This window comes from Ceratotherium simum, chromosome 36 (genome assembly GCF_057802395.1).
Source record: "Ceratotherium simum simum isolate JZ-2026a chromosome 36, ASM5780239v1, whole genome shotgun sequence".
NCBI classification, from domain to species: domain Eukaryota; kingdom Metazoa; phylum Chordata; class Mammalia; order Perissodactyla; family Rhinocerotidae; genus Ceratotherium; species Ceratotherium simum.
In genome coordinates, this window is record NC_141935.1 from 29,679,607 (window position 1) to 29,696,900 (window position 17,294).

Here is a 17,294-nt window from a genome sequence, read left to right on the forward strand (position 1 = left end):
ATACAACTATCTACTGGGGCTTTGGGGGGAAAAAAAATAAATTAAAAAAAAAACAGATAATTTCCTTTAAAAAAAAAAAGCCTACTATTGAGAAATGAATACAATTTTTTTGGCTTCATTTAAAGTGATAAACAATATAACTAAAACACAACTCAAAACCCTTCCATTTTCCATACCAGCAATCCTCACTGACTTTTCTAACACTGGAGTAACTTAATCTTAAAAGCCTACAACCTTAGATATGCAGACTAGATGTAATATAAAATTATATAACTATCTTCTGTGCTTATTAATTTCAGCATTTAAGAAATCCCAGAGTAAATGACAAAGTGCAAAACTAACATTGCCTTTCTCGAAGTCTTTCCTCACGGCAGAGTAAGCAGTTCTTTTCTCTGTAGCCCTACAATACCTGGTTCAAACATCCATTATGCTATAATTTAAACCATAATTTTTAAGATTAATGATATTGCACTGCTACTATATGATTATGTCTCTAGTTGGTGAGCTCTCTAAAGGCAGGAAAAGTCTATCTTCCTCCATCCCCCCTCTTTCAGTAAACACTATTGAGAAACCTATCAAATCCAGGCACTTTTGAGGATTCAGGCTACACAAAGACAAAACAAACAAAAAAACCCTGCCACAAGGAACTCACTGCTTAGGGAATGCTGGTCAGTAGATGCCATGACAGAGATAAACCTAAAGGGAAACTAGAATAAACAGGAAGTTGTCATTATCCCAGACTGGGATGGGGACACTCAGGCTGGTATTACTCCAAATCGGCGCAGAGCTGAAATACAGAGACGTTCCTCATCCCCGTATCATCCCTAGGGCCTAGCCCAGTGTTTCGCATCTAGTGAGTGAGTGAGAAGCTATTTTTAATGAAGGAATGAGTAGCTCTGGAGCTGCTACAAATCTTCTTGAGGTGAGGATAATCTGGAAATCTCCAGGGACAGGAGGTTAGAAATTAATCATCTAACCTTTGCTACAATTAAATCTAGCCATTAAATCCTAGTTACTGCCCACCTCCAGTTGTCTCTCATACTCTCTACCTCCTCGTCACACAGGCTTCTTTGCAGTAGCTATCTGACAGAAGTTTGAAGCTCTGACATTTGGAGGTCAGATGGAGGTAAACAATGAACCAGCATCACAGTCCCATTTCCATGTTCAGTATCTATAATTAGCTTTAAAAACCGACTCTCCTGTGAGATCAGAGCTCATTTCATGATCTAATGGACTAAAAATTTAACATTTAAACTTTAAATTTTAAAAAGCAAAACAGAAACTCTGCAGATGTTCAGCAGAGCACACAGCTTCCCTATACTTTTAAGTTTCAACATTACACATATTTTACTGCTTTGTTTATTTATATTAAAAAATGCTGCTTCCAGTCACTTATAATTCAAATTGAGGACTGCTGGCAAGAAGAGTCTGAGTGACCTTAATTACTATCTAAGCTGTGAGATGGGCAACAATAGTGCACTTGATATACCACAACATTACAATAGAACTATGAAATCATGCATTATATAACCCACAGCAAACAACCAGTTTACTCAGATTAGGCTGGAGGAAAAAAACTATTATATAAATGATCGTCAGTGTATGCAATTACTTGAGTTAAAACACATGCTAAGGGCAGTCTATCCTTCCGCTTCTGGCAATTGACTGGCTGATTCACCACCAGATGGCTTTACAGAGAATGAGCCTCCTTTCACCCCACAACTCCTGCTATTGCAGACTAAGAAATAAATAACCGGCCTCACATTAGGACTATCAATCTACACAGTTGAAAATGCTTTCCTCCAACCTTTGCAACTTTTATTTTAATACAATATTATCTATTTATGCATCCACGGGACAATTTTTCTTCTGGTACCAAGAGGCATGAGAGAGTGACAATGAAATCTGTGGGCTCAGCCCAGGGCCTAGCTCTGCTTCCTGAATGAATAAATAGTAGGAGAAAGGAGATGTGATTTTCATAACAAAATAAATGAAAACTTAAAACAAGGGGTAAAAAAGTGATAGACTTTACCTCCCGAAATTGTCACTTGAATCAGCAGTAAAGTTTATAAATTAAAACGAACTAAGCTCCTACATCAACTGCCATACAGGCCTTTATAACTTGTACTACGTCTTTTTTTTTTAATTTTTTAAAATTAAGACTTTATTTTTTTAGAGCAGTTTAAAGTTCCCAGCTGAAGCGGAAGGCAGAGATGTCCCAATACCCCTGCCCCCCCATGCATAGCCTCCCCCATGATCAGCATCCCTCATCACAGTGATACATTTCTTACAACTGTCGAACCTACATTGACATATGATCTCATACAAAGTCCACAGTTTACATTACAGTTCACTCTTGGTGTTGGACATTCTATGGGTTTGGACAAATGTATAATGACATGTACCTATCATTATGGTATCATAGAGTATTTTCACTGCCCTAAAAATCCTCTGTCTCTGCCTATTCATCCCTCCACTCATCAATCCCTGGCAACCACTGATCTTTATACTGTCTCCATAGTTTTGCCTCTTCCAGAATGTCATATAATTGGAATCATACAGTATGTAGCCTTTTCAGATTGGCTTCTTTCATTTAGTAATATTCATTTAAGGATCCTCCAAGTCTTTTCATGGCTTGATAGCTCGTTTCTTTTCAGTGCTGAATAACATTCCACTGTCTGGATATACCACAGTTTATGTATCCATTCACCTGCTGAAGGAGATGCTTCCACCTCCTTGGTTGCTTCCAAGTTTTGGCAATTATGAATAAAGTTGCCATAAATACCATGTCTTTTTATCTCATCATACCAAGAAACCAAAAGGTAAGTGACTAAATTTTAAACTAAAGTATAAATTTAGGATTCACATTTCACATTTCCCCCCTACTAAATCCCTAACAGAAAATATCCTCAACATTAAAGTCTCTGCTTTCTGACATCATATATTTCTGAAAATGAAAGAAAGAATTAGGGTTGCATTTCAGCTAAGGACTCAAGATCAAATGAGGTGCAGATATGATCGATCATATATTATAAAAGCAAATAGAAGTAATTTTCAATAATCTTTTATTTATAATAATAAGCAGCATTTACTATCTGCCAGACTGTTCTAAGAACTTCATACACATACACACACAATTGTTTTTAACTACAAAAATTATGTAAGTTCTTGGGCCCAGCCTGGTGGTGTCATGGTTAAGTTCACGAGCTCTGCTTCAGTGGCCTGGGGTTCATGGGTTCGGAGCCCAGGCGAGACCTACACACCACTCATCAAGCCATGCTGTGGCAGTGTCCCATATACAAAGTAAAGGAAGACTGGCAGAGATGTTAGCTTAGGGACCATCTTCCTCCAACAAAAAGAGGAAGATTGGCAACAGATGTTAGCTAATGGCCAATTTTCCTCACACACATACACAAAAAATTACGTAAATTCGAGAAAATGAACATAAACACTATACAACAATTATACAAGAGGACTCCATTTTATAGAGTACTATAAAATGAATTAATCTATTTTTTTCTTCATTCACAAGTACATAAGTACTAAGCACTATAGATAACAAGGAGAGAGTGATGATGAAGATAGAAAAAGTTCCTAATCTTATAGAAACAAAAATACACAAACAGCTAAGTAAATGAATAAAAGCTAAGTAAATGAATAAGACAACTTCAGTGACAATGGGAAGTTAGGAACACGAGTAAACAAAGAGAACAGCATGATGCAACAGTTTTAGGGTGGTGCTCTCTAGGCTGGGTGGTCCGGGGAAACATCTCTGAGAAAGTGACATACATTTAGAACATATTTTAAAATTCAGATCTGCTGTATAATTAACATGACCTGGGACAGATAATGAAATATACTCTTGGTAAAAATTTATTTCTTTTAAATCCCCACCTCCACTTGAAACTGTACAGTTAATCCAAAAAAATAAATCCACAGCTGTGCTTTTTTTGGATACCTACCAAGATATTTGTTCCATACTCATGTGAACAAACTCAGTACTGGGAAAATTTTTGCTTTCATATCCTCATGATTATTTTGGAATGTGTGCTCCAGATTTCACCTTTATCATCTGCCCTTTATTTATACATTATTAGCTAAATCTTTAAAAAAAAAAAAAACAAAGCAAATATGAATTGAGAAAAATGGAATTTACAACTTGCACTTGAAAGAAGCATTAAAGAGTAAAAAAAATTTTTTGTAAAAAAACAATGAAGGTGACATTCCAAATATCAATAGTCATACATTCTATATCTGAGTTTATTATATATTTTCAAAAGAAGACTTAGATTTGATGGGAAAAGCCAGTGATTTAATAAAATATCATTTCTTCATAAAAATCATTTTATAAAGTGCTTAAAGAAAATGCTTAGAAAACAAGTCATACTTTTCCATAAATTATGTAGGCATTAAAAGTTCTTGCCAAGTTTTCTCTGCCAATTCATGAAAAATGTAAAGTCTAACTTGCTTTCTTTTGTAGAACTGTACAACTTTGTTAAACATAATTTTGTCATTTTACACCAACACATCAATTAAGACTTGGATTCAAACATTTATCAAGTACCTCCTTTGTGCCAGTAACTGTGCTGGCTGCTTACACTTGCATTCTTTCACTTAACTCCCGAAACATGCATGTGAGAAACATGTTTCCCTTCAAGGGAGCTGAAGCTAAATGACTTGCCCAAGGTCACAGCCTAGTAGTAGTAAACAGGAGCCATCTGGATTCAAACCTGGGCTTTCAGATACCAAGTTCTGCGCTTCTTCCACAATTGTCTCCTTCGTATTTTTCTCGAGTATACCTTAAATATGATGCTAGGTATACCAATTCCTACAGACTCATATTTGGCTAAAGAGTTTGAATAGGACTGAAAAGCAGTATATTTTTATCTAGCAGCATGTTCTCTGACACTGTCTTTTTGAGCAATAAACACTGACAGTACATGCAAAATTCACTCTATTTTCAATCCAGCAGCAAGCTCCAAGATTCTCTCCGTGAGAAACCCACAGACAAGTAAGAATCAATCAGTTTATATTAAAATCAGAGACCAAAAATCAGCTGCCTCATCTAGAGGAATGAGGCAAACTGAGTAAATCAGGGTACAGCATGGATCAGAAACCTAGAAGGTGAAAGAACAGTAAGCCACCTCCAGGCTCACTGAACAACTACGAATCTGAAAACCTTTGTCAGGTCTTATCCGGCTCAGAGCAGGGAAAGGTGCACAAAGCTGTCTCCAAGGACTGACAACAGAATCTACAGGGGGGAGCGACAGAGTGAAGAAAGCAGGATGAGATAAGGGGCTATGAGGCCAAGAAGGTTGAATGTTCCTGATTCACCTTTCTTAGTTCACTCGATGACAATTTCTCTCCTTCCTGTCATTGGTCTGTAATGACTTTATCATATCACTGCCTAATGTACCCTTTAAAAATTGATTCTGTTCATCATTAATATCTTTTCTCCTTTAATTCACTGTATATGAACTGTTTGGGAGGTGGGTAAAAATCACATGCACCACAGTATCGGCACAACACACAAAAACGGAAATCAAACTTCCAAGTGCAGAACAACTAAAAAGTCTCCAAGTAAGATTTAAGTAAGGCTGTATTTTACAAATACATCACAAATGCACTTACTTACAGCCTAATTTTTGTTGTTAGTGCTGTCGAGTGGATTCCAACTCCTAGGGACCCTGTGTACAGCAGAGCGGAACCCTGCCCAGTCTTTTTGCGCCATCCTCTCCCCGTCTGGCGCTGTATCAGACAGTGCTCGCTGCGGTTCACAGGGTTTGCACCGCCAATTTTTTCCAAAGTGCGAGGCCAGTCCCTCCTTCCTAGTCTGTCTTAGTGTGGAAGCTCCGAGGAAGCCTGTCCACCATGGGAGATTCTGCTGATATTTGAAATCCTGGTGGCACAGCTTTCAGCATCCCAGCAACACGCAGCCTGACAGACGGGTGGTGGGTGTGGTTCCCCGACCGGGAAATGAACCTGGGCTGCACGATGAGAGCCCCGATCTTAACTGCTAGACCACCAGGGATGGTGGTTTCTAATCTAATTAAAAGTTGTTAATTATTAGCCTAAATTATGAGATATTTCTTTTTACCTTCATGTTAAATTACAATGCTTACAAATGTCTCTATAACAGCACTAGGCAATACAACTATGATGTTTCGTGGAAAGGTTTTATATCTTCACTGTCCAATACATTAGCCACTAGCCACATGTGAACAACTGAGCACCTGAAATACAGCAAATGCACCTGAGAAGACTTTTTATTTTCTTTAATTTTAATTAATTTAAATTTAAATATTCACATATTGCTAGTGGCTACCCTAGTGAGCTCAGTTTTACAAACAGGAATCATATAATTATGTACATTAATTAAGGATGGTTTTAGTTAAATACTCCATACCTACAGAATATTAACACACAGAACAAGTTGACAGAAAATATAATTTATGTTGGAAAGAAAAATTTGGATGTGATCAAAAGAGCATAGAGCATAGAGCTTTACATTTTCTTTTATAAAGGTATATAGCATTTATACAAATCAGTACATTACATAAGCAATCAAGCGTATTTTTTCACTGAAGCTTTTCAATAATCATTTCAACTGTTACTATAACCTTAAGTCTATTCCTCTGTATATTCATTAGAGTTCATTAGACTACTGATGCTTAAAGTGATTAGGTTCATCATTACCAGAATACCATGAGGTACGTAACAGTTTGCTGGAAATATTTCATAGTGTGAATATTTCTGAGAAGACAATTCTTTCAACAATTCTTTAAAGGGAGGGAATCTCCAGGCATAGGTAAAGAATAATTCCCTATGACATATTATTTCATTTGGAGAAGAGCTTCTGCAAGTTTGAGGGTAAAAAGCAGCTAAAATAGATTAAAAGACTACTGGCATTTTTAAGACCAATTATTAAGAGGAGATAATACTCTGAGCCCAAATGAATATCAGAATATATGGAAAAAAGGTTTATCTTTCAAAAACTTGCTCATCAATCCTACCTTTCTTTCCTTCTCTGTCCAGCCCTCTTCCTCTTTGTTTCCATCTCCATATACCACTGCCTCCAATTCCTTTGACTCTTTCACACTCACGTTCATGACTCCATGTGCCATAAACAGAAAACTGAAGAATATTCTAAATTTTCCACATACACAATATTATTTTAAAATTTGGGAGTAACCTTAAAAATTATATACTTTGAGCCTTTTATTTTTACAAATGAATAAAATGAGACACTAAGATTAAATGACTTGTTCAATGTCATATGGCTAGGAACTAACAATGCCAAAACTAAAATGGACATCTAACTCCTTGCGCAAAGTATTCCTTTACTTACACCATGTTGACAAAGCGTGTGTGTGTGTGTTTATCCTAAGATCAGGAAACAATCTAAAAAGTCATCTGTAACAGAAAATAACTAAGCCATCTGGTTTTTCTGCAGCACTTATATGATGACAGTATTCACTAACTAAAATGATATATGTGTTTTAATTTCTAAAACAAATCTAGGTTTATACAAGTGTTTGTCTCAAAAAAATTAATTCAGTTCCTGCCTTCACATGACTCCCATTTTTTCCCTGTAGTTTTGTAACATTTGACAGAAAAATGCTTTCCTATGACTGATTAGACAGATAAAATCATGTCACACTACTGAAGACCCATCTATGGGGTAAATGCTAGCAAAAGGAAAAATAAATATTAAATTAATTAGTAAAAGTTCTATTGAGACTTTTATTGTTAAATTTTTTATTTGAATTAGCTTACTGCTTCCATCAGATGTTCAAGAATCCTATCAAAAGATCTAATAATTTTGCATTTCATAGATCTCCATTAATTTCATAATCATTTCCTATGAGGACTTAGATCAGACACTTTCACATGACCAAACAAAAATACTTACTCAAATTATGAAAAGAAACAAATAATTTTTGCTCTCAATAAGTGTCTAGGGACTCTGATTCATGAATTTCTTAATTATTCTTCCTTCCTCTGGACATTAGCCCTTATTCTGTCCTTATTTTTGACACGGATACGTTTGATAAAAATTTACTTTTGCAGGGCCGGCCCAATGGCATAGTGGTTAAGTTCGCATGGTCCGCTTCAGCAGCCCAGGGTTCGCAGGTTCAGATCCTGAGTGCAGACCTATACACCGCTTATCAAGCCATGCTGTGGCGGCATCCCACATATAAAGTAGAGGAAGATGGGCACGGACGTTGGCCCAGGGCCAATCTTCCTCAACCAAAAGAGGAGGATTGGCAAAGATGTTAGCTCAGGGCTAATCTTCCTCACACACACACAAAAATTTACTTTTGCTCCCTTCGTTTATGCTGGATCCAACACAGAAGGTTTACCCAAATTCTTATACATTTTTAAGAAGTGATTTTGATTATATTTGAATTTTATCAAATAGTAAGCTACTTTTTAGAATGTACGGTATATATACATATCAAAGAAAAACTGAAATCTAATGAGAAAGTAATTTTGTAACAGAACAGTACCCATATTAATAAATTTGAATTTCCAAGGCCAAAGTAACTTTTGGATTTTGAACATGATACCCTTAGACAATAATTAATTTTGAAAAGGTGCTTTACTATTTTTAAGAAATGCTATTTCCTGTTAAGAAAACTATTAATCCAGCTCTTATGACTAGCTCCTTGTACATGCAGCCAAGTTGGAATATAAAAATACAAATGTCCACTAGAATCTAAGGATATAAGCCTTTCAGAAGGCTATGTCCTAAAATTAATGAACTATTGTCGTATGTTGTAAGAGCTTATTCTGTTATAAATGGAAGTTTCTGCATTTTGAAAATTTGTTTTACAGCAGACATTAAAAACGTGTTTCAAAACGAATATGAGAATGCATAAAAATTTTTTAAAAACTTCAAAAAGAAAATACAGACAGCATATAGCTCGTTTAAAGGAGACTTCCCTCCTTCCCTTTAGCACCAGGCTTTTTTTTTTTTTTTTTTTGTGAGGAAGATCATCCCTGAGCTAACATGCATGCCAATCCTCCTCTTTTCGCTGAGGAAGACCGGCTCTGAGCTAACATCTATTGCCAATCCTCCTCTTTTTGCTGAGGAAGACTGGCCCTGAGCTAACATCTATTGCCAATCCTCCTCCTTTTTCTCTCCAAAGCCCCAGTAGATAGTTGTATGTCATAGTTGCACATCCTTCTAGTTGCTGTATGTGGGACGCAGCCTCAGCACGGCAGGACGAGCGGTGCGTCGGTGCACGCCCGGGATCCGAACCCGGACTGCCAGTAGCAGAGGGCGTACACTTAACCACTAAGCCATGGGGCAGGCCCCATGCCAGGCTTTAAAGAGTAGTCAGTGCTTGCTAATTCTACTTTCTTACCTTTCCACTATTCTTGAATTTATCCTATATATTAAAGATTTACTGAGTTCCTGTCCTCTCTCTTCCTCTCAACTGCCTTAGTGAACTATGGTCAGAAAACGTCCTCCTAATTGCTAAATTCAACAACCCTGAATATCCCTAATCTTACATCATCTCTCAATATCTTGAACCATTCCTGCTTCTAGAAAACATCACTTTGGTTTCCTCCCATTTCTGTGGCCACTCCTCAAATTCTCTGAAAGTCTCTACTTTCTCTGTAAATCCCTGTTTTTTAGGGGTTACTTCTCAATACATGATCCCTTTGAGACTTCTCTGAAGCCACTGGACTTTAAATACTGATTATTTCATTAAGTCACACATCTAAATTTCAAGTGAAACCCTCTTTCATAACATGCAGACCTTACCTCTAATTGCCTACAAATCATTTTCAGTTCAGTGTCCCCAATGACCCCTCAGAATCAATTTGAAAAAAACTGAATCTTTCCAACCTTCTGAACAAAATCTGCCTTTCCTCCTGCTTTCCTTATCTTGGTGAAGGTATTACCAACCATCCAGGTACTCTCTTTCCCAATCTCCCTTTATTTAGATAAGCCACTGATGTTTACGCTGAAAATGTGTATTTTCTAACTCCTCAAAAGACTCCTTCAGTTTGGATTGACTGGGGTGACAACAGGGGTGAGCACGGATGGGGGGGAATGGGCTGTAATTGTGAAGACTAAAGAGAAAGAAGTTTTAAAAAGCTACTAAGGCATAGGAAATATATAATGTGCTGATTTAGAATATCGAGACTAGAGGAAGAAACTACAAGTTGTGCCCAAGAAAAAGAGAGAAAGGAAAGAACACACTAGATATTAGAAATCCTAGTGACAAAAACAGACACCTGAGAGGTAGATGAAAGAAAGTGTTGTCAAGACAGCATTCTTTGATGAAATATTCATCTTATATGTACCTCATCTTATATCTTTGTGGGGCAGGGGTATTAACTTGCAATTAACCTAAAATCCATTTGCAAAAAGGTGCCAGATTCTATTAATGAATTATGTTCTGATGTTACTCAAAATAATTACTAGACCTGCTTCTGCTGAACACCAAATAGCCCCATCCTCTTGTCCCCAGACCACCTTCCTCCAATTTCTAAGTTTTACTTTATTTACCCTTCATTTAACTGCATTCTATTTGTTCCTACCTCTCTAATTTACAAACTTTAAATTCCTGATTCTGAATAGTAGATTCTTGACATTCTGGAATTTGTTATGCACCACCTATAATAAATCATAGGGTCAAACCATGCTCTCTCACCTCAAACAAAGGCTCTTATTTTCATTAAACACAGAATTCCTCATATAGGTGAAGGGTAGGGGAACAGTAGAAGTCCAAGATAGTGAGACACAAAACTGAGAGCAAATATTTCACTCCTAGATTTGCTACTGAAGGAACCAGTAGAATCACTGGATTAAAGGAACAGTGTATGTTTCCTTCAATAGCTCTCAGGCTTAAACAGAAAACAAAAATCAAACTCCACTTACCATTCCTCTTTAAAAGCGTGCACACACACACATTATGCCCCTGCCCTCCAAAAAAGGGATAGCTCAGTGTCATCAGTGTCAATTTTGTCAGCTAGCTATTTATAGAAAAATTGAGTACAGTAACACTACTGGAATAGAAAACAGCATACTTCATTTTTAAACTGTTGTTCACTTAATACCACAGTGGCTGTCAGAAAATATTTCAACAACACGTTCAGAAAACTTAAAACTGAAACAATTTTCAGATGATTTAAGAGCCCTTTTCTTAAACACACACACACGTCTGCAGTTTACTTTGAAATGCAGCAAAATCTAAGATGGATAGACAGACAGACAATGGATATATGGCCAGCTATGTAATAAAACCAATATAACACAATGTTAATGGCAGAATTAAGATGGTGGGTATATGAGTAGTCACTATGAAATTCTTTCAATTTTCCTGCATGTTTGAGAATTTTCATTAAAAATATTAGAAAAAAACTAGAAGAACAATAATAAACTACATACACACAGCCCCTTGTACTAAAAAAAAAAAAAATCTTATCTCACAAATTAACTCTAGTAAAAAGAGGGAATAAAATAAATAGTTTAAAAAGTAAAAACTCTGAGAACACTATATATAAAATCTAAGGAATGCACCCAAAGCTGTACTGAGAAAAAAAAAGTATATAGCCTTATAAGAGTTTTCTACTAAACTAGAAAAAATAAACATATTATTCAACAAACTAGTAGAGGTAAGTATTAAAAATTTAAAAAGACATTAATAAATTAAAAACAAAAATAAAAATGATAAATCCAAAAGTTCATTCTTTAAAAAAAGTACTAAAACCCCTGGCATGTTTTTTTCCTTCATTCATCATAAATATTATCTTTGTAATAAAAGGATATAACTACAGGCATAACTTGTGAATAGAGCGAATAGTCTGCCCATTTATAAACAGATATTATAAACCTATGTTATCAAACAGTGGGAATAATACAGCAGTGCAGGAATAGGCAGACAGGTAGATGGAATAAAAAGATCCAGAAATAAATCTGTGCATATTAAAAAGATATTTCAAATTGTGACAGATAATGAAGTTATGCAATGAATGGTACTGAGACAAAAGGCTATATATATATATATGTATGCCTAAATCCATCACATTTGCATGTAAAAATTAAAATCATAATTTCCATAAGAAAAATATAGTATGTATTTAATAAAATTTTGTGCAGTGGGATTACTTCATAAGGAAAAGAGAAATGGGGCTATAAACAAGTTAAAAATCTTTGTTGGGTAAAAACAAATTTAAAAGGCAAATGACAATCTGGGAAAAAATTTTACAACATATATGACAAAGAAGTCATTACAAGTGAATATGACAATGAACATTCCTTTAGAAAAAATGAGCCAAGGGAACACACACAAGCAATTCAGATTAGAAATACAATGGTCAATGAACATACTTTTAAAAAACTGTTCAGACGCATCACTGGCAAGAGAATTTTAAATAAGGTTTTTAGTTTATCACGTTTGCAAAATTTTTGAAAAGATATGTAACATCCAGCATTGATGAAGGGCTGAAGAAACACAATCTCATCCACCAACAGTGGAAATGTATATTGGCATAGACTGGGGCTGGGGGAGCAGGAAGATTTCAGTAGAAAAGGTTTTAGAATTCTGCATATTCTTGGATACAATTAATTTCTTGAAATATTGGCAAAGAAAAATATTAATTTGCACAGAAATTCAGTAAGAAATGTCTACTGCAGGGTTGTTTACAATTTTAAAAATACCCTTAATTTCCATAAATTCTAAGACGGACTCCTACCCTACCATGAAAAATTAAAGTCAGAAATTTAATCTCATGATAAAATGTTACCAGATTAAACCAGAATAGACAAGAATATGTAACAGTGGTTTCACTGGCTAGTGGGATGATGAGCGTGTTCTTTCTGACTTAATGGTATTTTCTAAATCTTCTGCAATGTGCAAGGATTAGTTTTTTAATACAAAAATAAATAAATAAAAGAGTATGAAAAAATAAACTGGCCTTCAATTTGCAATGCATTATTTATCCAATGAGAAGTATTTATTGAGGAACCAAAGCAAATAGTATTACATAAGGTCTTCAAGATAGATATTCTGAAGTTACAGTCCTATTGCTTCATAAAGCTTACCACACCAAGTTCTCTATTTGTAATGTTCCTTTTTCACCAAAATAAGTATTTTATACTCTACCCCTACGTCATCGAGTATGCTCATTTCCCCTATCCTCTGTTTCCTCAAATCAGTTTCTAGCTGTCTGCATGGAGACCACCCCTACCCAACCCTTAAACTTTGAATTGCGACTTTTTCTATTCCATGTAACTTGTGATATGTAACAAACCCTTATCCAGTAAAACACCTTCCTGAAAAAAGCCAGTTAAAAGAGGAAAATTCTCCTTGTTGGCTTAGAAAAAAGTAAGCTGGCTTGCTTACTTCTTTCTGACTTCATCTCGTTATTTAGACACTCTGCTTAGAATTAAAGGATGAGTTTAGGATTGGATAAAGTTATTATCTTAGAGCCGCTTTCCAGCATCATGTCCTTTTCTTCACCCCCAAGAATACTGTAAGATGAGGTGCAAAACTGCCTATGGGGATGGAATGCACAAGAAGTAAAAAACTATTCCTACAGAGTCAGAATGAAAAAATATTTCCTCACGCCAACCAAAACATTTCTTCAAGTCTAATGCTGTCAAGTGGTACCACACGTGGGGCAATGGTGGGGGAAATCCCTACCTGCAATTACACCTTTCATTGTCTTTTACATCTATCTCATTTGTTTTTCAAAATAAACCTCTGAGATTAGACTATCACTAGCTTTATTTTATAGACGAAGAAACTGAGCTTCTGAAATGAAGTGACAGGCTCACGATCACACAATTAGTGACTCGGAGGCAATTCCTGATAGCAACTTCTTCTCACCCAACAGTACTGTCTCCTGTTCAAACCTCAGTAGCAGCAGCCAGGTCCACCCACCTAGGAAAGAGCAGGGGCCTATTTATGACTAAAACCTTGTTCAGAGCTTTAGATTGAGTACTTTCTGGGGGAGAATAATTGTGAACATCCCTATCAATAAACTAGAATAATGAGAGGGCTAATGAAATTATTTTCACACAGACAGTTTACAAGAGAAGAGGATATTACCTGATCTAAGAAGCGTTTAAGTGATTAAAGGTGGAACAGATGATTGACCGTCCCTGATCTCTAAAAACATGTTCTTTACTTGGCTTCCGGACACCACACTCATTACCTCAATGACCACTTCTTTTCAATCCTTCTTGATAGCTCCTTCTCTCTTGTTAAGTTCTCACTGTTGGAGAGTATCAAGTCTCAATTCTTGGACCTCTTATCAACCTAATTAATGAACTCTCAACCTAAGCAATGTCTTCCAGTGCTACAGCTTTAAATATGGTATACTGGTGATGCTTAACATTTAAATATCTTCAGTCCGAACCTCTCCTCTGAATTCCAGACTTCTATTTTCAACTGCCTACTTGATGTCTCCACTTGGATGTTTAACAGACATTTCAAACTTAATGTCCAAAACCAGAACCTGATAATTTTATCTACACACTATCACTCTAGTCTAAACCATTAAAATCTCTCATTCTGGATCACTCCAGTTGTCTCTTAGCTCATCTCCTTGTTCCCACTCTTTCGGCCTCCAATCTATCACCCAGAAAACATCCAGAGCCATACTTTAAAAATATAACCCAATTCTTACGTCATTCCCCTGCGCAAAGCCCTCCAGTGAACTCCCAAGGCACTTTAAATAAAATCAACCAATACAATCTCTACCCAGCCTCATTTCTTCCTACTCTTGCTTCTTGTTGCTCACTCACTTGCAGCCAGTGGCCTCTTTGTTCTCTGAATTCACTCACTCCATTCCTGTCTCAGGACCACTGCACCCTCCAACCAGATACTTACATGGCTTGCTTCCTTACCTAATGCAAGTCTCTGCTAAATGTCACCTTCTCAGAGAGAGGTATTCCCTAACCACTCTCTAAAACAGTAGCTCTCAAGGTGCAGAATATTGTATTAAGAGGCTATCTTTTGTATAAAAGGGAGGAGGTGCATTAAGAATATTTATTGTATTTGCTTAAAATGAAAAAAAAATTCACTGAAAGGATACATAAGACATAATAAAAATAGTTACCCACTGGAGTGGGGAAAGTGGTAACTCAGCAGATAAGGTACAGAGGTGGGAGGATTTTTAACATTATTTTAAAAATATTATTTGATTTTTGAACCATTTGAATATTCTACTATCTGAATGACTATTTAAAAATAAAAAATAGCAGCCCTCCATCACTCTCTACCTCTTGACTCTGATTTATTTTTCTTCATAGCACCTATGCTTACTTGACTCTATATCATGTAATTATATAATTATCCCTATCCCCCACTAGACTGTAAGCTGTAACCAACTCCTTTAGTACTGGAGGGTATAACGGTTTTCTCCTTAATTAAAAACAAACAAACATACAAAAAACATTCAAATGGTCTTCATCATCTTTGTGTCATCTTTTTCCTCCAGCATATTTTATTTATGTAACATTTATTCTATTTATAAATCTGCATGGCTTTGTCCTTGGCTATATCTAGTACATGGCAAGGATGAACACATAAGAGGGCTGGCTTGTTAAATTTATAAATGTCAAAAAGCCAGGAAGGGAAGCTAATCCCTTGGATGACAGAATCATGATTCAAGAAGATCTCAAACAAGTTTTAACTACGACTACATTCAAGATGATATTTAAAAGGGTTAAAGGTAAACAGTGCTTCAAAAACATCATCTACGAGTATATACAGAATGAAAGAGATCTTAACAAAGATACTGGTTTATGTTAACTACACCAGTGGTTGCCAGACAAATTTTTCAAAAAACAAAATGAGAAACAACATAAGGCTGCCAACCTTTTATTGTTTATTTAGAACACAAACCAAACCAAACAAAAAACCCAAAACAAATATCAAAAGAAACTTACCACCTACTAACACCATAATTTCATTTTAAAAAGGTCATTTTAATATTAGAAAAGTAGAAATATGAAATCTCAAAAAATAATCCCTTGAACTGCATAAATATAACTTGAAAAGTCATACAACATCTTTCTGCCATTTTTTTGTCTAGAAGTGGCAAAGATATTACTGTTATTAAAGAGTTAACACAATTTTAGATTGTAAACACAAGTGTATGGCTTGAATTAAATGCACTATATTGCATTCAGACCGTAACTGCAGAATTAAACACAGAAACCGGATCAGAACAAAAAGAATAACACTGACAAAACTGATTGAATCTAGTTGACAGAGAGGAGAAAGGTAAAGGAAACCATATTCTATGAAGTTGTAGAGGTTGTAATATTCAATTTAGAAAAGAGAAAACCTAGCAGAGACCCAATATATTGAGAAAAACCTTACTGTATCTTATTCCTAAAGACAAAACTGCAACCAGTGGGAAGGAGCTATATAGTAAAGCAGATACTAGCTCAACTGAAGTAAGATCTATTACATTTTTTTTCTTCCACTGAGGAAGATTCGCCCAGAGCTAACATCTGTGCCCATCTTCCTCTATTTTGTATATGGGTCGCCACCACAGCATGGCCACCAACGAGTGGTGTAGGTCCGTGCCCGGCGAACTGAACCTCGGCTGCCAAAGCGCAGCGCACCAGACTTAGCCACTAGGCCACAGGGCCAGCCCTCTATTACACTTTTCAAAAGATAAATGAGCTATCTTATGCCCATTTGTTCATGCAAGTGTTGTTCATGGGAAGCTGGATTCAATAAGATCTCAGAGATATTAGTAGTAGGTGACACATTGTATGAGATGACTTCTAAAGTCTCTTCTAATTCCAAAATGTCGTGAATCAGAACGGAATAAATGCTGCCTTTTAAATTTACTAAAAAAAATGAGTAGAAAGAATTTTGGCTTTAGTCAAAAAGACAAAGATTCAGTTATAGGCTCTAGCACTTAGTAATGTGTGATGCAGAGGCAAAATTACTAATTCTGGGCCTCAAATATTCTCAACTTTAAATGTGTAAAATAATACCTTACAAAACTGTTGCATGAATTACACACACACACACACACACACACACACACAGCCTGGCACTTAGTAGGTGCTCAATACATGTATTATTGATTTATTCAATACATTATTCATTTATTCAATAAATATCATGTCCCAAAGGGTAAGATTTTCTATATTATTAATTATTGATATATTTAAAAAATGCCTTAATCTCTGCTACGTCCCATCTTTTGTTTTTCAAACCCAAGCAATGCATGCTTGAGATTCTTTTCCACTACTATGCTTTGCACAACCCCTACTTGAACATAAGTAATTTTTGTAAGGTTTTCTT

At 35.9% G+C, this 17,294-nt stretch overlaps 1 protein-coding gene across 15 annotated transcripts in view; it reads right to left on the reverse strand.

The window, feature by feature from the left end:
- The window catches only part of CEP170 (centrosomal protein 170), a 134,939-nt gene that overhangs the window by 114,358 nt on the left and 3,287 nt on the right, over positions 1-17,294 (reverse strand). The window contains exon 1 of one of the 15 annotated variants that reach the window (XM_087424474.1): positions 3,963-4,071. The exons of the other annotated variants lie outside the window; for them this stretch is intronic. The gene's annotated coding sequence lies outside the window, so the exon portion shown is untranslated. Of the gene's footprint in view, positions 1-3,962; positions 4,072-17,294 lie in introns of those variants that run through there. 15 annotated transcript variants of the gene reach the window in all.